This window comes from Monomorium pharaonis, chromosome 6 (assembly GCF_013373865.1).
Source record: "Monomorium pharaonis isolate MP-MQ-018 chromosome 6, ASM1337386v2, whole genome shotgun sequence".
Lineage (NCBI taxonomy): Eukaryota > Metazoa > Arthropoda > Insecta > Hymenoptera > Formicidae > Monomorium > Monomorium pharaonis.
The window spans coordinates 2,606,051-2,632,316 of record NC_050472.1 but is presented as its reverse complement, the minus strand read 5'-3'; the positions used below and the strand labels follow the sequence as shown (position 1 = coordinate 2,632,316).

General features: G+C 41.6%; 1 protein-coding gene and 1 long non-coding RNA gene across 6 annotated transcripts in view; one reads left to right on the top strand and one right to left on the bottom strand.

Moving 5' to 3' along the window:
- The window catches only part of LOC105832399 (fasciclin-1), a 231,126-nt gene that overhangs the window by 4,584 nt on the left and 200,276 nt on the right, over window positions 1–26,266 (top strand). The window lies entirely within an intron of this gene.
- The window catches only part of LOC118645988, a 43,315-nt gene continuing 17,654 nt past the window's right edge, over window positions 606–26,266 (bottom strand). The window contains exon 2 of the long non-coding RNA XR_004963621.1: window positions 606–26,235. This is a non-coding gene — a long non-coding RNA (uncharacterized LOC118645988). The remainder of the gene's footprint in view (window positions 26,236–26,266) is intronic.

Below are 26,266 nucleotides of genomic sequence, written 5' to 3'. Positions count from 1 at the left end.
GTAAGGGGAGTCTCTTTAATTAATTTTTCGATAATTCAGTAAATTAGATTTTTCATGGAAAATTGATTGCCTCGAACGGCACGAGATTCCTCCGGCTTGCGGTTTGATTGACTTTATAGTTCGCGCTTCTCTATGCATAGCGTCGTGAAAAAAAATTGTTCACCAGGGACATTAGCTTGCGTACAGACTTTCCGACGTCAGTATTGAATGAAAGCTGGCGCTCGTCCCGTCGACGACATTACAATAATGCGTTTCTTGCCTCTCTCTCCCCCGGCGCGCGCGACGGGGCAAACGATTCCGCCCGGCAACTTGTTGCTGCGACAAAAATCGCCCGGACCGTTCTCGCCAGGGCAAGGGGCAGGGGGAGTTAGTTTTAGTTCCAATCGATTCGACAAACTATTCCCAAACATGGAGACATGGAGGCCCATTTTCGTGGACTTTATTTAGTCGGTCGATCGACCGGTTACCTTTTTACGAGCATAAACATATGGCTTGGCGCGCTCGCACGCTGCGCTGAAATTAAATTTTACGATTCACAGGTCAGCGCAGCGTCATAGTACTCTATAATCTAGCACATAGCGTTCGCCATTCGATCGCAAATAAGCTTTTTTTTTTTTAAAACGGAACTCGATATCGTACGATTACAAATGGTTGACAGTAATTCGAACAAGTTGCTCGTGGAAAATCGGCATCCGACGTTTCCTCTCTGTTATAATAAATCGATAACATATAGTAGGATTGCAGGAACACAACGTCAGTTCTCTATAGTTTTGCTATTAGCATACTGACGTTCGTAGGAAACGAAATATTTCTGTAGAGAAGGGGAGAACATTTCAAATTTTGTCAAAAGTCAGCAAAAAAACGAAAGGAATTCCCCGGAGAGAGTTTCGTAATTCGCGGCGAAGGAAAAAGACGTATCGGGAATAAAAGGACGAGGGAGAGAAATAACGGGTTTGCATTGCCCTCACTCGGCTGTTTGGCTTCTGTGAATCACGTAATCGGGACCTCGTTGCCTCGTCCTAGAAATCATCGGAAATCAACGCGCCGCGCGAATATGTACCTTCGCCACGGTCGAACGAATGTTGCAAATAACCGGTTTCGCTCCTCCTCCGTCGGGGAAGGGAAGACCCGAGAATTAAGAGAACTGACTGGTACCCATCGACGACCATTTCCAATTTCAGCGAGCCGATGAACCGAGAAACGGCAGCTAATAGAAAACCGGGCGACGCTCTGACTCACAGACCTGACTCTCGCTCGTGAAAATATTTACGGATAATCTTCGCTCTCGTAATGGTTGTTGCTTGACAAATACTTGGCCTGACGAGCTGCTTGCTCGCGAAGAACACCGCATCTATAGGTAATAGAGAGATCTGTAGGTAATAGGGCACAGGGCTCAATTTTCGTGTAATTTGCGTTCGATTTCTCTTTGAACGGGATGCTTCTCTGAACCTTCATTATTCAGTCCCTCAGGCTCATTTATATCCCAGATACATTTGTATCAGCGCTTCGTTAATTGTTAATGATCCCGATTGGAAATGGATAGATTTTCACGAGACCAGAGTTCTTTATGAGCGTTACGCGAGGCCAGTTCGAAAATACATACCTCATTTAAAATTTTTTTTTTTAATATGATCATTTTACCTCTTTTTTTTCTTCCTTCTTTCCCCGTTAAGACAAGATCCAGTTAAGTCTCTCTCACGGATATAATCGTATCTACGTCTTCGAGATCGGATAGGCGGGATACATGGTAATATGTATCGATCTAAGTGCACCGAAGGTCGTGGTGATAGCTCGATTGAGTCGTGTTTGCGGACACTAGCACCGATAGCCTGTTGGCCTTAGCAAGCAACGGTGTATAGGATCCAATTACGCTCGATGCAAATCTGTATTCGCGACCAGCATGACTTCAGATAGCCTCGAAAACAGTTTGCATGACGCACCGATAGAACCGGTAGTTTGCTGTGCAACTGCACGTACGCGCAGTCGGCGAGCTGAATAAATTATGCACAGAGCAGCATTTAAAAACACACGGAACCGTCGGAAAATTCTGAAATGTGGAATATTTAGCTCGGATACATTCAAAGGCTGATCTTTAAAAAGAAGAGACGAGGCGAAAAAAGAGATACATTTTACTGCTCATGGCTTAAAAAAAATTAAATTATTATCCAGATAAAACGATGCAATTTATTAATTTCTAAAATATTGAATTAATTATTTATGTATCTAATTGCGATAAAATATGTGATTGTTGTCATTCGATATTTAATAATGTCGATATACCATCGATAATGATTTATTTCTATTTCTATATATAGAATTTCGCGTGACACTTGGTTCGATCGTGTCTCCCCCGATATCGGAAAAGTCGGACAGTAACCAGGCGGATACTCGCGGACGATCAATTCTCATTAACGGGCGAAATTAATCCGCGGCGGTGTATGTCGCGCGGGAGAGCAAGGCAACCCGGACTCGGGCCGGTGTAGTAGGCCACATTGTATCGAATTCAATTACACGTGGTGCCGCAGGTTTCTTGTCGCTTTCCGGGCAACTGAGCTTGTCCCTAGATAATCGCGAAAACAGCTCGCATGACACGCCGATCTATGCGGGCGATAGATTATTACCAACTATATCCGCAGTGGTGTTTCGGCACCGCCGCCCACGCATCACGTCGTCCTCCGTGTGATGTATCGCATTCAATTATGCACGATGCAGGTTCCCGTTGCTGGCGCACGGATTACGTTGAAAGTGGCTTGTGCCATTAGATCGATGATTCAGTAAGCCATTGGGTGCGCCGAGTCGATGCGTGTAGATCGTCAATCAAGATTATTTGGCAATCTAATTGCTCTTCCGATCATTCGCGCAAAATCGTTGTGACTTGTGACTTGTTTAATTTTCTTTAAGTCACGAAACTTTGCTGGCTGACGGTCACTAACGCTGACTTAAGAATTGATGTTTATTTATTCGTTTAATTTTTGTTTAAATTCTATCGTCGTGCGAGGGGTCGTCGTGGTTGTGTCGGACAATTAACAAATCGCAGATTGTCAAAATGTCCCGAGCAAAGCCCTAACTTTTCCTCCCCGAGGACTGTCGTTTCCATACGTCTCTATAGCTATTGACTCGGCGCGGAAATTCATCGTGGTCGCTAACTATCTCAAACTATATACCGCTACTTTCAACGTGGCAGCCTAACTATCTTAAACTGCCAATGCGTCTGACCGCTCCGTGTGCACCGCCGGCCGCGGCTCTGTGCCGGAAAGGACACGGCGTGTCCTTTGGCCCCGCGGCGATCGTCGCAAATTGGCCAGATATCCGAGGAATTTCGGCGGCTTGAGTTTCGATTCTCTTTGGAAATTGAGACGAGACGGGAGCCGGTCTCGAAGTGCGAAAGGATTTACACGCGGGAACTTGGCCATCGACCGCGTTCCGATTCTCGAATCGACCGGGCACACTTCCGCACTTTGGCGCGATCGAGTGCTGCGCGTGCTTGTCGCGCCGGGCCGGTTCGCTGCTCAAAGCATAGCTCTCTGGCAGCCGCCAGAGGCTATTCGTTTTAGAACGATTTGCGACGACGTACGGCATCGCTCCACGTATCATGTTTAACGCGATTATCGATTGTCCAGGGATAACAAATAAATTCGTAATTTGAAGCGGTAATTAAATCCGATCGGGTCACCGGCCGGGCGCTTAGACGCGAATGGAATAAAATAAAATATCTATTTCGGAGATGGGGAAGATCCCTCGGCGAATTATTAAAAAGAGAGGGAGAGAGCGACTCCTTTGCGAATCGCGAGCGAATCGGTGAGGGAGAGGTGCACGGATGACACACAGGAAATTCCGGAGTCACGAGTTCTCGCCGGCGTCTTTTCGCCGACGTGGCACACGGCCCCGGTCTTTATGGGCTTCCATATTTTACGAGTAACACACGCCATCCGTAGCTTTTTCTCCTCGCTACCTTTCTTTCCCTCCCACCCCTCGAAGGCGCCTACGCGACGTATTGTTCCGGTTTTCGAGTAACGGCGCGCCCGCTATCGTTCCAATCCCGCCGGTGAATTCGCGTCTGCGGCCCCCTTTTGCTTTCTCATTCGCCTCATCTCTTTCTCTCCATGTCTCTCCCCCGCGTTCTCTCTCGCAGCTGCATCCAGATCCCGGATGCATCGGAATCCCGACGCAGCGGTGCGATAGATCGGCTCTGGGGTGCGCCGCTACCGTCGGGTTTCCCAAATGCGAGATTTTCGTCGCGCCGCGCCGCGCCGCGCCGCCCGCCGCCGTCGTCGCCGAAATGTCGTGTCGCTTTTATTTCCGCGCGCGGAATCCGCATACCGACGTAGGCGTCGCTGCCTCTGCGTCGCGCGCCGCTTCCATATTCCCGGTGAATTCGGAGTTGAAAAAAGAAGAAAGGGCAAGAGTTCCATGACTAGAGGGAATAAATGAAAGGGATCTCACCTCGCAAAGTAGGTCGAGATGGCCGGGAAAACGCGGATTGTCAAATGCGAAGTTCTGAGACTTTAAGGGAATCCTCTGGTCCGGGATGTGTTCCTTTCTCCCGGGGCTTCCCGTGGGAAAGCGTGTTCTCCGCAACGATGCGCCTTATCGCTCGCGCGTGTACAGGCGTGCACACAGAGCGGGATGCGCATTGTTTCGTCTCGGCACGAACCGCTTGTTAAAAATATCCGGTCGGGGTTAGGGAAAGAGAGAGAGAGAGAGAGAGAGAGAGAGAGAGAGAGAGAGAGAGAGCGCACGAAAAGAGAGAAAGGGAGAGAGAGAAGACCCACACGCTGCAGCGAGTTCTACAGTGTTCGTTCACCTTTGCGAGAGTCATCGTGTTCGATTCCCTCTTTTGCCTGGGAGGCACACGAGCGAGTAAACCATCTAGCGAGCGCGAATCACGAAGATTTCCTTCGGAAAAATATTTGCTTTGGTTTTCGAGCGCGGTACTCGTACTCGTTACCGGCTGCGCGAGACGAGCGTGGTATATAAATTACGTTAGAATACGATGCACAAAAGTAGCAAAGAGATGGAATCGCGGCCAGAGAAACGCGGTTTGAACCGGAGCCGGATTTGACCCTCCGGTGGGGCATCAAGGGTTTGCCTTGTCTTTTTTTAAATTAAGGTACCGGAAGGATTCCTCTCGTTATATAGCAGAACGCCGTTCCGCTCGACAAGACGTTACGGACTGTTTGAAAGGGGTAGACCAAGCATCTTGAGACTAGAGAACGTAATCTAAACGTCTGAGGATCGTGGCACGCAAAGGTCAAAGACCAGAGATACAAAAATTTATTCCACAGACTGAAGATTCAATAATTTAAGTTCCAACAATATATCCTAAACGATATAATGAAAAATGTTCGAGGAGATAACTAAAAGTCCAAAAATTCAGAGCGAATCTAATAAAAATTTAAAGTTTTGAAAGCTAGAACGCAGAAAGTTTAAAAATCCAATAATCCAGTTTTATAAATCTTTAAGTCTTGTGTAATAAGTAAAGTTTACAAGTTTGAGAGATTTTTGGGGCACTCAAAATTCTGACCGTGATATTTAGAGTTCATTTTAGATCGTAATCGCCAAATCGCGTGTATCGCGTTGGTTACGTTCTCTGCTCCCTTTTTTCTCTTTGTCTCTCTCTCACGAAAATGCTTTCGCGTCTTTGTACACAAAAATTACGTGCTCCACGTGTCGAAAATCTCATCGCGTAATTTTTATCGGAGATGTGGTCACGACGATGATTATTCTTAGTTTACGGTGTTACGATTACTCTCTCGGTTTTTTTCCAACGTCAGATGCGCGTGGACAGCTGCTTTGCAATTTTACGCGATGTTGAATTTTAATTATTCCTTTGAACGTTAATTTACTCAACACTTTGTTTAAGGGTAAGCATAATTGTAACGATTTGCATATCTCTTTTCCGTGATTCCATCAAGTGTACATATAATTGACACGAATAATGTGAGCAAAAACACGTGGTGCATCGCTATTTGAGTGTCGATGCAAACATATCACATTTTGAAATAATATTTATGAAATAATATCTGCGAGAATAACACGTTATTTGCACGATATGCTTCTTGTTTATTGTCGAAGAATATTATTCGAAATAACATTGTTCGTTGTTCATGCTTCGATGCTTTTGCTCGTCCTTTATTACTTCGCTGTTCGCTGCCTCAAATAAAAACCGCTTGAGAAAATGTTAATATCAACGAGGAATTAGAATAGATTTGAGTCTCGTCCGGGCTTTCAAACGAAGCCGGGGCGGTCGTTGGCGATGGCGCCATTAAGAATGCGACAGTTTGCGAAAATCGCTGTCCACAGCCAGCGGTGGGAGGTTTTACGGTCGACGACCATTTCTGGTGGACTTTTCTACCCGCCGCGTCCCTTAATGGTGCACTTCGTACGTTCGACTAATTATAGCACTTAAGCAATCCTCCGGCGACGAATGCCGCGAGTCGGAGTCATCGCGAGAGAACGTAAGGTCACTCGTCGTACGCTCGGGATGCGAATAAGCAAAGAGGAAAGTGCATACTTTGCGGTCACAAATTAATTATAGCCACCACATGGTTACGTAAGAGTTTCTATTCAGTGTGCGACGATAGATTCCAACAATTTTATTTATTTTAGGTCAGCGTTTTTTTTTTAATTACAACATTTTTGCATATGTATAAATACGAGTATGTTTATATGTATTAGAGATCTGTAGATTTTTAAATCACTCGCGAGAGAAGAGATTCTGTATTCCGAATTACTTTTACCGAAAGAGGAAACCCTGGTGAAACGCATCGCAGAAATAATTTACGCGACACAAATTCTATCGTCGATCCTTTCCCTTCGCAGAATCGCATAAATCCCGAGTTCGACGTCGGCGGAATTTCGACTCTGCGGGTCGCCGAGAGTACATACGAGTGAATTTCACCCATAGTGTACGTAACGTTATGTGGAGAGGACAGCATTGAGTGGTAATTGAGGAGGTAATCATGTCTCATCCTCACCCACACGTCGATAACGCTTCACACAACGTGGCACAACGATGCCCCCATGCATAGTTCGTTCCCGCCAATTAAACTTACGACGCGCAATTTTTTCGTTCACGAGAAGACATTTGTACGTCAGCGAGAAATCCCGATGTAGAAATTTCGAGCGGCACCCGGAAGTGATGTGGTCGAAAATTCTGCAATCTCCGAAGTAGGAAGGGCGATAAAAAATTCGTGAATGTATAAATAATTTATTCAACGAAAGAATATAAGATTCGTATATATTTAATTCACGCGCGATGAAATGATGCACCGTGATCCGAGTTGAAATTTTTCTACTACTACATGCTGCCTTTTAGCATGCATTATAGATTCTGAGGATTGCGAGAGATCATAGTCACGGAAATTGAATACTTTGTGCTTCAAAATAGTAGTTATTAAAAAAATTTGCCAATTTAATGGTCTAAAAGAGGTTTTTGAAGAGGCAAGATCTCTTAATTCTCCACAGATCCTATTATAGTCAACAAAAGGTACTTTTACTTTGAATATTTAAAGTATCAAAATAGTACGTAAAAAAAATCGAATCAAAGTGGAAGTAAAATTTTGATTATTTGGGGAGGGATTGTCCGAAGTGTAGGAAGGATTTTTTAATTGAGACAAATTAGGTCGAGAAATTTGTTATGTTTCACGATAGAAAAATTTAATATGAAAGTTAAGCTGATACGATGATAAAAAACCGGTGATTATATCGGTGTGTCGAGACACCCGTTCTGTCGCACGCGATACAACGCGGCGAAATAGTGAGGGTCGGACGTGCGTGCGATAGGAAGTAATGATTTCTGAATTATTTAGTCTGGACTTAAGTATGCCATGATAGCGGGACGATCTATCTCATGTCTGGTTCGGAGTGCATTTACCCGCATTGATCGAATCTGTATATAGGACGTTATAAAAATCGCATGTTACACCTAAAGACCGGTCGTAGTCTCTTTCGAATATATTTCATTTGATTCTCCGCAAATATCTCTAACGCGTTTCTTTTGAAATACCAACTAAAACTGGACGCGGGAGGTTTCACTTCGAACGGCATAAAATATCGATGTCAGTTTCGAATTATCGACAAAGAATAGGCTGCAAGCGAGCCGCGAAGTTGAATCTATTTCACGCGAGTTTCGCGTTAATTAAACGCATCGACCACCGCCGCGGAACTCGTTACGAGACTTTCTCTTCTAAACTCCCCGCGGATAAGAAAAACGGATGGCGGCCTTTGTAGTCGTCGCTATTAAAGCGCCTATAATTCTTTTGGCGTACCAGGAGCTATGGGGTGACTGAAAAGTCACGCGAACCATTTGCGTTTCTAACTCATGGCGATCGAATATCTTTCAAGTTGCATCTAGCAACTAATTTAAAAGCAACATGGCTTGAGTAAATCACGTTTAAAACAGTATTTATAAAGTTTAATAGTTTAATAAGTCAGTATTTTATTATGAATTCGTGTAGATGTGGCGGAGGGCTTTTCACGCGGTTATGTTATTAACGAAACAAACCAATTGTCACGTGAATTTTTATGAAATTAATACAGAAGTCAAAACGTGGATGTTAATTACAACAATATCATATAACATTACGCAATTTTGTGTAATATTATAACACAATACAGTTGCATAATGTAACGCAATTTATATTTAACGAATTTCCCTCTTTTTCTTCTCATCTTTCTCCCATCCTTTTTTCACGATCAGTAAATCGAAATAAGGGCAATTCTCGTTAAATAATTTTATATTGCCGATCGTCGTGCTAGAGCCGAACTTTACGCGCTTACAAAAGCACGCGCCGTTTCTTTTCTCTTTACGGAGGGCAATTGACCTGGACAGAGCGGAGTTAATTAAAGACCTTGTCCGAGATAGTTGAGGCAGGGTACGAAGTCTTTCTCGCCTTCTGCACATGTAACGTAAAGAAATGAAGAAGATAGCCTGCGGCTATACTTAGATCTTCTCTTAGTTCAGCTACTACATTATAATTGCCTCAGAATATTTTTTCTTCATTCTTAATTCAAAAAATTTCAACTTACAACCCTTCTTTCTCAACCTCTCTTTCTTTCTCCTTTTTTTTTTTCAAAGTCTCTCTTTGACATATGTCAAATCATAGAAATACAGATAAGGTTTCTTCGTGGTACATTGGAATTTTATGAGGAAGTCTCACGCGTGTAAAGGCGAACGATGCACGTTATTGTTTTAATTAAAAAACAGTGACGATTTCAATAGGCAACCGAGTACGTTAACTGACAAAGGCGGGTACGCGCGCCCATCGGCCGTTGTGCGATATCAAATTTTCGTAGCACAAAGCGTGCGGCAGCGATTAAAAAAAGGAAGAAATGGGGAAAAAAATCCAGGGACCTCGGGGAAATTTTGCAACCTCGTCGGTGATCGATACAGTAGAATTTCGATGGCATGAAAAACAGCTGTCGAGAAAAATCTATTCGTCGTCGTCCTCTCGAATGTCGAAGAACGGGGAGGAACACCCTATATTTTTTTTTGCCGAAACGCGAAAAAAAAATACACATTAAATCCAATCTCGCGCCGTATGGTATCAGATATCACGCCGAAAGCTACGCGTATCTCTTTTTTTATGAGAAACACCGCGCTCGATAGCGATAGATAGTACGAGCGATAGCGTTCGTTTTACGCAAAACCACGAAGTATCGAATATTAAAGCGCAAAAAAGGCCGGTCTCTCTTGCAATCGAAGCCGGAGGCTGTAAAAGTACGATGGCAAGCTAAACAGATTTAGTTAGGGATTTTCGATCATCAAAGTCGATAGGAAACGGCACAGACGTAACCGCATTCGAGTGCGGTTGAATTTTACACGAGAAATATAAAACACTTTCACTTAAAAGTTGTATGCGATTGTTACGCACTTTCTATCGATCGTTAGTGATCTGGTTAGTGAAAATTTTATTCACCTTTTTTGTACGTACGCGTTGTTTCCTATAACTTCAAATATTTCGTATAATTCCCAACTTAAAAAAATCTCGATTAAAAATATTCTGTTTACATCCTTTATTTTTTAGATACCTTCTGCGTACACGACTGAGTCATTTGCGTTAACTGTGCTGTGACTTGAGATTAAATAGTAAAATACTAACTATTTTTCCTCGCGGATTCAATTAAACAAGTGCACGTAATTTGGTTTCAACCTGAATTACTTTCTTCTCATCTTTATAACGTGGCTTAGCATCGTATATGTATGGTTCACATAAAATTTGCGACTGTTGCATTACGCGCCGCGCACCCTTTTAAATGTAAATACAAGGGAATAGAAATTATTGCCCGGCGGTTTTTTTCACAGGCGGATGCATCTTTGATTAATGTTTAAGCGCAAAAATAATTTCGTTTACTTATCAAGCACCGCGACTCCTGCAGAATTACTGGCGATCTACTGTACGACCGCGGAATACATTTCCATAGTAAACGGCGGCATGCTTCTGCCCATGATGCACGTTTCCGCGGTATTCTTTTTCTCCGGCGCGGCATTAATTTTCCGATGTATTATAACGGAATGTTGATTCACGGCGATGCGTATCGTCTCGGCGTCTATATCGTGCGTGATTGTCATTAATCATTTCGGTGGGCGCGCCGGCGCTCGCGAATGCATTCGCGGCACGATCATGGCGAGCTTTTACCACTGAACTGTAAATAATCAGTTTGAAATATCAATCCAACCATAAACAACTGCCGGTTATTATTGCAACACGGTTTTGCAATAATTTTTGATGTAATACAAAAATGTGCATTTTATGCGTATAGTTTAGTTTAGTTGGATTATTGTGTTGTGAAAATCTCAAACGCGAACATGGAATGATGCATTTTTTTTCGTGCATTAACAATTGAAAAGTTGAGATGAATATGAGGATTCCCTGAATCTAAGGATTCAAATAGGAAAAGATATCACATTTCGAAAATTTCCGATTCCGCGTCCAACTTTTGTTATCTGCGATAGTTCGGTCGTTACCGCGAGGAACGCGAATGCGAAGTTTCCTCGCGAATTTTTCTCGTGTAACAATCTCGTGTAACAATGCCATGTACTTGGCATCGATCACTCGTCTCGCGTTCGATGCACCGAGACTCGAACAAAAGCAAAGCTCGAAAAACCTTGTATAAGTTCGGATCGCCATAAATAATGCTTGGAAAAGTAATTCGATATGGAGGATTGTAAATAATGGCCGGCACCGGAATGAGCCACAATTTATGGCCCAATATATTTGTTTTCCTCCGCCCTCTCCTCCGTTAACCCTTGATCACTGTCACGCGACATATTGTCATGTGAGACACCATGGAGACTAGGGAGTGATCGATACGCGACATCCTGCGCCAAGAAAAACCCACGTGTGATCGCGTGCGTGTGCCCGACGTGCGCCACGCAGGTTTCTCTTTACGTCAGAAAACCCCTCGATCTAACTGCTATTTAAATCGGCAGACTTTCTTGGTACGGTTTTAACGACCGACTCGTCGCGATTGACTGAATTAATCAGCTTTTTCTGTCTAGTTTCATCCGCCGTAAAAATTGACGAGACGGAAACAGAATTCTAAAATTATCTGAGAAATCGAGGCACAATAAGGAGCGGAAGAAGTTAAACAGAGAGGAGTTTAAATTTAGATCCCCGAGATTTTCATTAGAACATATCGAAATGAGAAATTAATTTGCTCACAATAGTTAATCAATGTTCGATGAATTCGATTAAAAGTAAAATGATTGTACAACAAGAGACGAGATTCCATATCGTGAAGCTGAGAAAAAGATAACGTTTTACATTATTTGAATGGAATGCACTTGAAAATAATAATGAAAGAGTCAATAGTGTTTAAAAGACGAAAAAATCGTTATACATAGTACTTTACTATATATTTTTACAATGCAAGATATAAAAATGTGTAGTAGAATGAACAAAGCACATACGGGCTTCGCACGGATCACACTCGTTAATGTCAGCTTATTAACTCCCCAGCTTTTCCGAAACCGACCACGGCAATAACCTCGTTTAATAAATTAGAAGAAAAAACCAGTACGTACAACTTCGTCGTACGCCGAATTTACCGCGCTCTCCTCGTGAACCGTACTGAAGAGTGCCCGTAAAGGGATCAAATAAAAAATTAGAGTGCATTTCTACGATGTAATTCCTTTTAAAACATATACTTTGCATTCCATGCAATTACCAAAGGTAATTAGCTCGTAGTAGAGCACACTATATATCTACTTAATCATAGGGTGAGATAAGTATGTTTTAAATTTTCGTGAACATACGGATAAAAAGGAAAAATAACTGTTCCTATGAAGAGCTTCGTTATCAAAATAATAGACACAATTAAATAATGACGTTCCCAAAGATCCTCTTATTGACTGGTCTTTCATAGATGATTTTCAAATGACCTCATAGATCAAAGAATCTGATTTGATACTCATTTTAAATCTATTTGTGTCCATTGCTTCGATAATAAAGCTATATATATACCTACACGCGCGCGCACACACACACCTACGTACGCACGACAAATTAATTGATGTATTGGTATATATATAGATATATATCGGGGGATATTGATAACTCAAGCCGCGTCGTGCGCGATAGAATTATTAAGTGTACTTGCGCGAACGCGATTGAGGGACTTTTTCATTTTTCCACCCGTTAAGTGCCCCAAAGTGCTATTATTTGTCACGACCAACGTGCGCGGAAATATCGCGCTGTGGAGTGCCGTATACCACAATGAAATACGGTACGATTCGCGTTATTCTGACAAAGAGACACGACTATTCGGATTAATCGTACCGAAAGGATAATGGACGGCGCGATCACTTTTCTATACACAAAACGATTGAACGTGCTCACTACGAGAGACGGGAATAAACGGTGTTTAAAGGAAATTATCAGGATGGTACAAAGAGTCCACTGAAGGAGAAAAGCCAGCAATTAAGTAAGTCAGCTTTCGCAAGCGGAGCCGAGTGAGTTTCGGCATTTTAGGATTAAACTGGATTCCCGCTTATCCATTACGTTGATCGTTTAACAAGCCAAACTAGCCAATCGCCGACGCTGGTGATTTTGCTAAATAAACTTAAGTGAGTAGAGACAAGCTCTTCCAGTATCGGTTAAAAAATTGCAAATAGTTTGATTATGCATTCCTCGATTCGAACGTTATATTTAAAGGTTATATTCGCTAACACTGAGAGAATAATTTTGCTCAAGTATCTAAAAGTGTAGCTAGATATAGATCTGAAAATAATTTTATTGAATTATCAATCTAATTATGTAGAACGCTCAAGCATACTGATGAGCATTGCTGCAAAAATGTTGACATTTTAACAATTTAGTTAATTAGAATGTGTTCTACATAATTTATTTTAATGGTTAAATAAAATTGTTTTTAAATTTGTATTTAGCAAATTTTTTTAGATACTTAAGCAAAACTGTCTTTTTCCATACGATAATAAATATCTTAGATTACAATCCATTAAATTAAGAAAAAATTACAAATTCAAAAATTTGGATTTAAAGATTTTTTTTATTTTGTAAACATTTATATAAAAGTTCGTTAGATCTGTAAATTCAAAGAATTAAATTCTTTGAGATCAATTTCCGTAATTCTATCAAAAGGCAAAGAAAAACAAACGTGGTGGACTTTGTCCGACCATTGTGGTGGGCTGGTCGCTTTTGTGGTCACATCAGCTTGAAAATTGCGGACAGTTACGGGCAATGTAGGAACACGAGATAAAATCTACGACACGCTTTTAACAAAAGGTGTAAGATCACTGCACAAGAGTCAATAAACTATTAAGAACAACTTAATATAATTATATTTTTCAGTAAAAAGGTATTTATTAAAATATCTCTACAAAAATTATATCTGAGATATCAATTTGCAATTTATTATTTAAAAATTTTATTATTTTGTCATAATATTGTCATTTATATTGATAATTGTTTAGCGACTGGTGCAGTAATCCTACATTTGATGTGCTTATTTCCGTTTGTCTCGCAATTCTTTCCGCTTTTTTTTCTCGGATTATTGCTCCGTGCAATCGTAGTCCGGCGAAAAATGACGCGCGCTCGTGAAGCAGAAAAAAATATTATTTTATATGCATCTATGTATAGAATGCATTTCTCCGAGCAAAATATGCTGCATACAAGCTTATATGTGATTCATAATTCTAAAAGATTCTTAAGCATTTACGTAGATATTTGAATTTTTGTCAAATTGTCAAAATTTAAAAATATCTTATTTCAAATTACCAAGAAAATAGTTGCATGTTGTTTTCATATCTGACAAATTTTATATTTAATTCCATAAAAATTTTAAAAATCATTAAATTCAGAGATTTTTGGACAGATTTATGAAAACATAAATTTTAGGATCAACCGGTCTCATGAATTTTCTTTATCCACAAGAGCTCTTTGGGTATTAGATATCCTATTTTTTAACTTTTCTATGTTGTCCATGCTTTGTATTCTGCATATCTCGTGTTTTACACTTTCAGCGTTTTATATCTTTCATATTCGCTATATACGCCTACGTCTTACGCTAGCTACGTCTTATGTGGATTATGTTACGCCGTGACATTTGGCTTTGGGTAGCGAATATGCTGGAAAAGGAAGCGTGTGTTCGTGCGCAGGTCAATTCCCCGGCGGTTCAGAGTCAAGTGCAGTTCGGGTTAAGGTAGCGCCGGCTGACAAATATCTTTCTAGAGAATATCGTCGGCCACAAAAGAGAACCCGCTTGTTCTCGCTGTGGCCGTATGCCAGCTGATTCTGGATAGAGCAGAAATTGAATACTCATGACTTCTTTCCTCAAGAGAGACTAGCCTCGAATAATATCACGTTGAGGAGATGTCTCCGCATTTTTCTCATGTTTACTTAAAAAAAAAAGAAATACACAAGGATAAAATTGAAACGCAGATATTGCGTTTCTAAAATTATAAATTAAATACATTAGATTCAATTCTTTGGTAGTGAATAAAATCCGAAAAAGGCACTTTGTTATCTTGTTTAACGTACCATGTTTCAACGTTTAATTACATTAAGCTATTCCTTCGTAACAAGCTGCGTAGGCGCCGGAGGGAAATTAAGGGAAGTTAATCGAGAAATAACATTTTGTTGTTTGTATGCGGACAACGCACAGCATAATTTGCTATAAAAAAAAAAGAAACGCACAAATTTTCACCGTAGTTTACACTGTAGTCTGCCGGTTAAAGCGTTAATTGCCCGGAGGGTACGAAAGTGCTCGGCGCAGTAAAGACCGTATGGCTGAAGCGTGCGGTATGATTATATTTCTTTTTATACATAAATAGTAGATCTCTACCGCCGCGTGTGCATTCCGCCTGTCGCTCCAGGAGCAGACAGGGATGGAGGCGGTTTATTATTCTGTCCTCGAGCTCATACGTCTGCGTGTACCGCGAAAATAAACCGCAAGCCTCTAAATTCACGGTTCACTCCTCGGTGTAGCTGCCTCCGATAATATTTACTGTGGCTCTGTCATCGATAGAAATCAATGCAAACACCATAAAGCATTCGCAAACCGGCGATGTGTGCTGTGCAAACACATATTCCTTATCGACTGTCGAATCGAATTGCGGCCGGACGAAGTAGCCCCGGAAAAAGCGTTAATCTCGCCGAAGGTTTATGGTGTGTGTAATCCCATGCTCAGGGTTGGGATTTAAAATGTTATGCATTTGAGATGTTTAGATTTGGGTTGTTCAACTATTTTGCTTCCTCCCCGCGAGTATGAGTATTGGACGCGCTAGAAAAACGATGTCTACGCTTAAAAATACAATCTACGACGCTAGGTGAATTTATATACAAAAGCATCTAGGTGTACAATAATCTGTTCTGAAAGCGTATAAAAATTTAATAACGTCGAAAGGCTATAATTCCATATTCATCTTCTCTTATTTAATTTATTCGGAAAAATATTCAAATCTCTTCTCTACGAAAAGAAAAATTTTGCTGAAATATTAAAAAATTTTACCAAATGCGGATTTAAAAGTAATTTTTTGTTGAATCCTTTGTTGGACTAAAATGATTATGAAAGGCATGATGAGCAACGCTACGAAAAATAGTTTGAATTCTAGCAATTAACTTTAAATTTTTGCATAATTATTTTGATGGTTCAACAAAAAATTATGTTTAGTTCTGTACCCAGCTAAATTTTTGGATACTTTAGCGAAACCGTTGTATCCTCTTGTCTCTCGAAATTTTTATTTAATCATCCACGTTTATTTCACATTTCCCCTGACGATATGCGGCACACTCGTCTTAACTGCGCAAACTAGAGACAAGTGTAAATTGAATGACCGAAACATATCAGGAGCGAACGAAATAGAGAGGGTGGAAACCTTTCCGAGCCGCTAGCGAGATTTCCGGTCGAAGGCTTCCGGTAACGATGATCCTCCATTCCACAAGGGAATTCAGGTCCCGACAGGCGTTTCGGTTGGTTCCATTTTAGATCCCTTTCACTCTTGCGCCTCCTTGCGTCCCCTTTTCCTTGTCGTCCATCGCCTCTTTTCTGTTTCCACGGCATCGTCGCTGTTGCTCCTATGCATCCATTCCATTTCCTGGCCGTTTCGAGACGTCAGCCGCATCAGACGCGTCGGATGAAGATAGAGGCTGGGGATCGCTTAATAGGATTTCACGTCGCTCGGTGCGCTCTCTTCCATCTTTCTTCGCTCCTCGTACGTCTGCGAGATTAAGCGATCCGCAATTTTGCGAGAATGCGACATCTACCGCAATTGCATGTCTGCAATGAAAATCTGTTAGGTGCAAAGAATCCCTGGAGAATAAAAAGTGCCATGAAATCAATTGAGTCTGAGGCTTATCTAGGTACCGAAAATTAATTCAAGGATGATTTCAGCTTAATAATTTGTAAAATCGAAGATTTATGTATAAAATTTGAAGACTATATCATAACATTTTCTGAATCCGGGTTTTAAAATTTCTGTCGCTACTTGTCAAGGTACTTGCTCGATAATCTTAAATTCTTGAGGTACTATAAACGCTATAACGCTTTTGTCTGAAAGAGGAAAGTAGTCGAGTATCTAGGACGTAATAGTTTTCCTTGAAAACACTTTGAAAATGCTTTGCGGTGAATGTTTCGTGAATGAATGTTCCCGGAACGAGAAGAAACAGCGATTACTTTGCCGAAGTCGAGTTTGTCATGCACCGACAGTGTAATACGCATTTTCTATGTAAAATGCCTCGTGCATCCAATTGAGAAATTTTTTTTCATTCATGTAACGCTTCGTATATTTTTTTACAATCTTATTGCAAAGAGAGAGGAGAACACTTCTACATTCGCAGGAAAACGTAATTGTACGTAGAACTGCGAGTAAATAATAGCTTACCATTCAAACACTTGAACGCGAAAGTCGATGAGCAACGTAAATAAAAGAGTTGAAATAAACACGATGAACGAATTTGAATGACTTCTAACTCAAGACTTTTGGGGAGTCAAGCGGAGGGGAGGGAGCGCCCAGCTGTATGTACAACTTGCACGACTGTGAACGAAGGGACAAATGTGGCTAGACATCCCGGAAGAGTTTAGCATCCCCAATGCGTCGTAATGACGGAAGGGTTACGGGGTTACGAAGAGCGGAAGAGTTTCTCGGAAGGTTTTCACCGGCGTAGAAAAGGGGAGATCCCGGCCTCCTTTCTACGATCGCGTCGAGGATCCTCGTCCGGTTATGGCCCGGCCCTTGCGTGATCCCCTTTCGCTCGTACTCGTCCCTGAAGTTGGAACCGGCGAAACGTTGGTTATATGTTGTACGTGTCTAGAGCTCGGGGAGAAGATTTCTGTCCCCGGGAACGGGAAACGTGACTCAAGAGTTCCCACTGGAGCCGCGCGTGAAGGGTAAACGATGAACCGCACTACCGAGACAGCGTGAAACTCTTTTCGCAGAGCTCTACACTCGTCAATCCCCACGATCTTTTATCTACGAATTCGTGTCCCGGCCTTCATTAATGATCCGCGGTAATAGCGCGTACGGTTTTCCGTTTATTAAGAAAACTCGTAATTATTTTCGTACTCGCAGCGTCTTAGAATTTTATTGACGCGTAGATCTGATGCAATCTTAATGATATACTGTTTTTCTTTAACTCGGAGAAATTATAACATAAATTCAGGACTCTTGTGCTCGGACAATTAATTTCGTGATTGTGTATATAGTTTAAAAAAAAAAGGGTAATGCGTTTTGTCTTATTTTATTAGTCAAGTCAGTACTTATTGGAAATAACTGGATTATATTTAACTATATTGACGCCGCAACGATGTCTTACTGAAATTTTGCTCACACGCATATTACATATGTGTTTACGAAATTTTATGGTTTCTCGTTTGTTATAAGACGACTTACGTCACGAAAAGTGTCGTACGCGCAAGCCTTAAATGCAATTAAGATCGCAGCACGGAGTACATTTTCAAATCTTGTTGCGTGTATAAGAATGCCAGCGGTACGTTTCCAAGATGGTGGAGGACTGGGTTGAGTGCGTGAGCTACTCCATTTAATTTTATTAACGATATTTCGCCTGTTAGCGATACACGCTACTTGCTCCCCGTTGCCTCGTCTAAGTTGCAAAAGTCGTGAAGTTACTCTTAGAAGTAACGACAGTATCCTGAGTCATTCAACGTAACTTCGCGGTATATCGGGCCACTACGAGTATTAACGTCCGTAAATTTTTAGAAGGTTCTTATTGTTGGCAAAAAAAAAGTCTATAAAATTCTACGATCGTTAGACACGAAGTTCCGTAAGAATATAATATAGGACCGTCATTAGACTCCACTCCAATATCTTCTTTCGAATTTCAATATTTGTCAGTTTAATGGCGCATTGTTCTGATCGTTGTACAGCTACAATTACGGTAAGAACGTGACAGAAACGGGAATCGAGGAAGAAAATAAGGATAATCTTTTTGTTTCCGTCAGCCGCGCGGTCCTTCCTCACTTTGCAGTCTCTCTTTCCCGAGCTGGGCGAGCGAGGAATTTCGCCTCGCCGGGGAATTTCGGGGCGATGTGTTATCCGCTCGGGCAGGGGTATTTAATATCCCAGAATATTAGGGTGAGACGAGCGAGGCAATGGCGACACTATCGACGAGAAGGACGAGAAAAGTCGGAGAGGCTCGGAGCGTTCTCGGACTAAGCGGCTCGTTACTATCGACTAACTCATTTTCGTTGTTAATAAATTTATGGTGTCTCGTAGATTAGCCCGGACGCGGAGGGGAAACACTGCGCACACTCGCTGTTTCGTATTAAGGAGTACTCGCGGAGTTGTTCAAGTAATTATTCATGCCTTAAAAATGGAGGGTGGCTAGGAAGATGGTTCCTTAGCGTAGTGTTACATCTTAATCCGAAGTTTTACACATAATCGCTGCGTTTTGGGCACGCTCGTTACTGCAGTACACTCCCGCCGCGCAGCGCGCCGTGCCGCGCATTAATTTAATTCAACCCGGTGAAGTTTGCTTTACTAACAGCTTTGCTTTTGGCCGGCTGTCTCTAGCTAGCCGGTCTCTAGATTTACCGGCTTATCTGGTATGTAAACGCTTCTGCTGCTAAAAGCTTCGTGTCCCAAATAAATCTTTAGATTAATCATAGAACATCCATATAATTGTACTTTTCAGTGAAAATAGTTTTTACATTTATCTCGGTATTTCACATCATCTCTGTAAGGATTTTTTATCTTGACGGGTGCAAAGATATCTTTGACAATTCTGCATTTATCTCGTTTGGTGGCCAACAATATTTTCACAGATCTTTCTCTACTTGAATGTACACATCCTTGTATTTTTATGATGTGTTTATAGGACATTTAGAAGCTCATAACTGCAGATAGAATTGCATCTTTTATACGTTATTTTAATTTTAAATTCACGAACAAAATCGTAGATATTCTATCTCGAGTTGCATTTCGAGAAACACAGACTTCCGTCTAGAAAAGTACGCGTAACGTACGCTCATAGATTCGCGACTTGTCAAAACGCGAATTTGTGAATTTTGAACATTCGCATATCTATATTTATGTTTTACGGAGATTCATACGTAACAGTGTTACATAGACTGTCTCAGAAGGCAGTATCTGCTAGGGCCAGTAGACACCCGTCATAAATAAAATCGCTAGCACTCGGCTCCGCCGAAACCTGCACGAGAGCACGCGTTGAAAAATATATCTTATTACCGCCTCGTCGGCGTTGGCTGTCGACATTACTCTTCCGCGTATAATAAAACTTCCGCGTGGACTAACTGCGCGTTCCTCGTACGAGGATAAGATGTATCTCGTAGATGGTAGCCACCTCTATCTTTTCGACCCGTTCTTCATTATTTATCTACTGAACTACCGAGAATGAGAATTTCCTCTTTCTTGGCGTTGCGTGATCCGCCGGCAAGCGAGATTGTCCCAATTAGCGCCGCATCATATCCGCATCGTCGCGCAGACATTCGCTGATTAAGTTCGACCTGTGTTCGATTGCGCCGCTGCTACGGCACGCTAATGGTAGCGGCGAACGGTATTAATTAGATCAATGACCGCGCCTGTACGAGATATATCATTGTCCGGTTCCACGAAATGGGCGTCATCGATCAATCGTTCTACTCCAATTATATCTCGCTCCGTTTAAATTTAACGCGCGATGCACGTCGCCTCGTTTCCGGAAAGCTGCAGAAGAAATCGCAGGATCTTCTGTAACATCGGACCCTTTGGTCTTTCCTATCGCGCCGTTGCACTTTTAGCTGTTGGTTTAATGCAATATAAAATACCTTGGAGCTGTGGTGTAATTGCAAGGAGGGTGCGTTTCTAGCGCGACATGTTCTGTACAAAGGTCGGCTGCATAAATGAGGTAATTACACCGCGATTTATCTCTCTGTGCCGTGTAGAATTTAAATACCAACGACACGAAACGGATCTCCGTCAGGAAAGGAAAGATTTTCGCGAGATAGTTACGTTCTTAAATGGTCGAGTAAATTAAAAATTAATATATATATTTTTTTTTACATTTAACGGAGTTTTGCGATTGTTCCAAGAAATTGCCTAAAATTTTTTCTCAAAATTTATGTATATATAATCGACAGCCTTCAGTTGCGCCGGTCTAATATTCCTGACTTGAAAACCGACTGTAATTGACCGTAAATTACAAGCAGCTGCAAATGGTAGGCATGACGTCTGTCTCGCTCTAAGAACAAGTAAACTAATTTGTCGTGTAAATAGGTAGCGTTGTCTGAGAGGAGCACTGACACTGATACACAGGTCGTCAAAGTTGGCCCGATGCGCTAATGCCGTAGTGCCAATATCATTGCCGGCGTCAAAGACACAATGCGCTCGAGGATTATATGAGCGGCGACGCTTCGGAGTTTCGGGAAGTCGTCCTTTCATCCTTTATGCGGTTCTACGTTCCCAACTCATCCCGCTGCTCATTCGCCGGCACGCTCTGTGTACCGACTCCGCTCCGTTCGAGTTCACTGTTTCTGGTTCTGGTTTAGTAGAGCATCGACCGGACCGGCTGTACGCTTATTACGTCGTAATGAAGTAGTCATGCAGCCGACTTGCCGATGGATCACGTTTTGAACCGAGATACGGGGCGTGCGCTATGAATTATTAACCCTCCGCACGTCGATTAGTGTCCACTGTAGCATACCGTATGACGCGTACGATTTTATGCCTCTACGAGGATCTGCCACGCCTGAGTATACCCCGCACGAATTCGTGTTGTAGAGAATGCCAGAAACCTAAATGCTTGCCTTTCGGAAGTATTTTCGTGAAAGTCTTTTAGAGAGAAAAAAAAAAAATTCGTCGTTTCGAAACTGTCTCACTGACGGTCTAATATTTTTCAAATATTAATCGCGCTTCTAATGAAAACTGTATAAAGAGTCCTGAAAGTCCGGACTTCAAAGATCTTGCGATTTATGAAACATTCACTCGCGACACGAGAAATCGCAGATCTTAAAGGTAATTACGCGTACCTTGCCATGCGTTTCTTGCAAGTCGGGCACAGGTCTTTTCTGTAAAGCGACACCGCGACCATTTCTTAATAACGTATCCCCTTTAATCCACCACTAACCCCTGACGGAAACGCAATACCCCTGGGCGCCTCACCATATGACACCGGAACGACGAAATATTGCAACCGACTTGGCCCTCGGCCGCCATCAAAATCCTCCGTATATCGCATTAATGCAATATCGAGTTACGCTCTGCGGAGAGAACTTGAAGTGCTTCTCCCCTATCGGGATCGCTCACATGATTGTCCTACATCCATTCTTGTTCTTCGAGGTAAAGACGAAGCGCGAGAAGACGATGTATCACCGACGATGTTCCATTAACGATAACTCGTAGGATTGTTTAAAAACGAGAAAGATCGTGCTTGACGTCTCAGAGATCCGAAAGTGCGTGGAACAAAAAGTCTAAAAATCCAAAGATGTATCTAAGTAAGGTTTTAGCAATTTATAGTTTATAGTTACACGGATTATCTTCTTGGAATCTTGAAACGCTCAGGTCCTTTGGGCGTAGTATCTTCAGATTTCGTGAGGAGAAAATATTAACTCAACACAAATTTAATTTGTATGAGTGCGATATATAAAGTCAGGGAATACTCGAAAGATGAAAAGACAATGCGGCAGTTATGTAACTCTCTATTCGCAGAACACCCCGATCCGTCGTCGACCAAGAAACTCCCGTCGTCATTAAACTCGAAACTCCGTGTATTTGTGTGTGTGTGTGTGTATGAGAGAGAGAGAGAGAGAGAGAGAGAGAGAGAGAGAGATTTTCTTTCGTTGGCTGCGACCTTTCCCAACGTAAGGAGTAATAGAACAGGAATTACATATGCATCGACGCTCGTGACTCGCTTCGAAAAGTAGGTCGCTGCACCTGTACATCACCGGCGTCGGTAGGCGTCGAGAAGGCGAAAATGCAGTTGTACCAGGATGCTATCCGTTAAGAATTTGGAACGTTTTCGTGTCGAGGCCAGGTTCTTCTCTATAGAACGGCACTGACGCAAATCGGTACCGACCCCGTGAACCTTCTAGGTCTTGGAATCGATATCGACTGACCTTGAGCCATTTTAAGCTCACCCGTTATATTCTCCGCAGTGGAACTGCGGTGATATCGCAGTTTTTCCCTCTCCTCGATTAAAAAATTTTTAGCCATATTAATTTTGCCAATAATACTAGAATTATGAAAAATAATATGTGTCATAGATATGTATGTTAAGAATTTTTGTGGGGAAATAAAGAAACTAAAATTTTCAGAAACTACAGGTTACATAAGAATCTTAGAATTTCTCTTGGAAAGAAAAAAATAGATAGCTAGAAAAAGAGAGAGAGAGAGAGAGAGAGAGAGAAATTTAGAGAATGTATAATCTACGGATATACAAGGAGTTTGTGATTTCGAGGACGGAAGTTTCAGGAATTTCCACGACTCATAAATCTGTCCGAGAATTTGTCTAATTATAATACGGAGATTCACGATCTCTCCATAAATATAGTTACGATGTCCCGTATTTATTATTACGTCCTGTGCACTCTACATTACACGGAAAGACATTTTCGCGTGAAGTTTGCCCGCCACCAAAACTAGCTTTAAAATATAAGTTTTGCCTGGCAGATAGTACTTCAAGTCTGCCCGCGACTTCCCAAAGTTAACTTCATATTTCTCTCTCTCTCTCTCTCTCTCTCTCTCTCTCTCTCTCTCTCTCTCTCTCTCTTTCTCTCTGTCGGTCTGTCTGTCTGTCTTTCTCCCTCTCCCTTCTTTGCGGTACTACATCGCTTTCTGGATTCAGGAAGCTCGGCGCTGTCTTCATCTCGAAATAATCCTGGTTGGAGTAGCTCGAAGATGTCTTAGCATCCCGACCATTTGTCTTCCTGGCCGTTCGGTCGGGATCATACGCAATATGTCGCGGAGGGTGGCACGTTTTGTCCGAACACGGGAGGATGGTTAAGCGGCAGCTATAGAAGGGTGCGAGGGAAAGGGTAAGCCGCGGATGAGGGACTGCGGCATTGGCATAACCGATGGACTGCCTCACCGCTCGATGAATCATGGACTCTGTGCGAAACTCGGGTGCCATCTTGCCGTGCTACCGCTAGAATATATCGACGTTAGTATCTCGACGTGCAGAGCGTACTTAAGATGCGGAACTTCAAACAAAAGGTACGCTAATCCGTGGATTTAGGGAACGAAGAATCCTCGGTACTCTAAATTTTTCGAATTTAAATACGAGAACTGAATATGATATTTAAAAAAAATTATCGAATTTAATCATTCGGGAACTATTATGCACATGTATTTTTGTAATTAGAGAGCTATGAAGATTACGAGGATTTGGTGGTCTGAAAATGTAATTATACGCCAGTATGCCGGTTAATTTAAAAATTTCAACATTTAAAGTTCTTTTCCAATTTGTCTCGGTTATCGAAACTGAATATTTTGAAGCTACAAAAAATAGAATCGATACTCGACGTAAACTATCAGCTTTATTAATCCGCTTGTTCGCATGCATAACAGAATTACTAGATGCTAAATGCTCCTCTTCATCGCTAGACAATAATGCATGTGGATCGCGAATAAAGTGGTTCACGTTAATATTACTTGACGCAAGCAATTAGTTTGTTACATAGTATACTAATACTAAATCGCATTATTGGTGATATTACTGTCATTATCGTAAAATCAACTGAAACTTTACTATCGATCTTTATTATTAAATTATCATTAAATTTATGTCGATATTATTGAATATATTTCGAGCATTGAAAACTTGTGATTTTTTTGTGAATACTAGAATTAAAAGATATTTTACTAGACTTTTATTTCAATTTTGGGGAAATCCTCGTAGTTCTGTATTTATAAATTTTTATATCATAATTATTAAAATTCGCATTTCTTTTGTCATCTCGGCTTTTAAGCAATCATTAGACAACATTTTTTTCTTTTGTTCTATTAAGAAAACAGTGGACGATCTGTAACAATAGATTTCCTGGAAGTTATTTTTTTTTAAAGAGCGAACGTGTGAGATAAACGTCAAGTTGTTATTTCGCAACATCCCTTTTTTAAAACTCTTTCAGCTATCATTTCCGTAAATTATCAGGTCCGAGCTGTTACTTTGTAACGAGCAAACTCGAGTAATTGACCAATCAAATCAGCGGTAGCTGTCAGCGCTCTGTAACCCAGTTACACGTTGCGCGCGTTATACGCGGTCGTAAGTGATCGTAGTTGGTGCAAGCAATTCAGAGGTAATGATCCCTCCAACAATGTCACCGACAAAAGTGGAGTTGGCACTTTTCGCAATGATCCGTGTCGTGTTTTACGTCCCACGCTCGTATCGCTTAAAACATAACGCTCGTTTCCCTCCCTAAAAGCTAAATACAACTTTCATGATGCGATATTAAGCGCCTAAAATATTTAATAAAAATTATATTATTATTTGTCAAAAACTGCGCACTAAAGCATAAAAATCGTTCTAAAAATGTTTTAGGTAATTCGCGCACATCAGGACATTCAATCGAAGATTTAAGAAAGATTTCATTATTCAAGTAGTAATATCCGCAGATTAGGGCATTCAAAACTCGTAATACTTTTATTGGTCTATTCAAGATCCCTATAGAAATCTAAGGGCCATCGATTCCGGGGAAGGAAAGGCATCATTCGTGACGAACGAAGACGAACGAGCTTTCGAGAATTGTGTTCCATTGTATATTTCTTTCTCTCTCTTTTCTCTTTCCCTCTCTTTCTCGCATATTCGGGCGCGCGCTGAATTCGAAAAGTGGCGGAGCATAAAATATTTATGGCGGCGCGCCTCATTGCCCGCATAAATATTGGGATTCGCCGTAAGCAATCGGCTTCCCTCCTGCCGGATGCTGTGAAGGGTAAGCTCGGATGGACCCCAGGGAAATGCTTGTTACGGGGCACTGCCGCGGGCACGTGCGGTTTCACTCTGGAATACGTGGCAAGGACACGGTTGTGAAGCTTCATTTGCCAACGGAGTATTCCAAAGATCTCGTGTCGCGGCAACTCGAATATCCTATTTGATTTTAGTTTCCGTAATTAAGAGTCCTAGTATTTAAAAGTTTAAAAAAACTTGAAATATTTTAATCTGAAAAAAATTTTTTACATACTTGGGATTACGTTGGAAGTCGAGAAATTTTTTGATCGTTCCATATTTGTCACTTCTATTCCCCGTGGTTGCGACGGAAAATCTCTTCTCTTTGGAGCAACTCTCCTCAAAGTTCTATTTCAATAAATGAAGAATTTTACGAGTCCTATAAAAAATACACCTGAACGTTTGCCGCG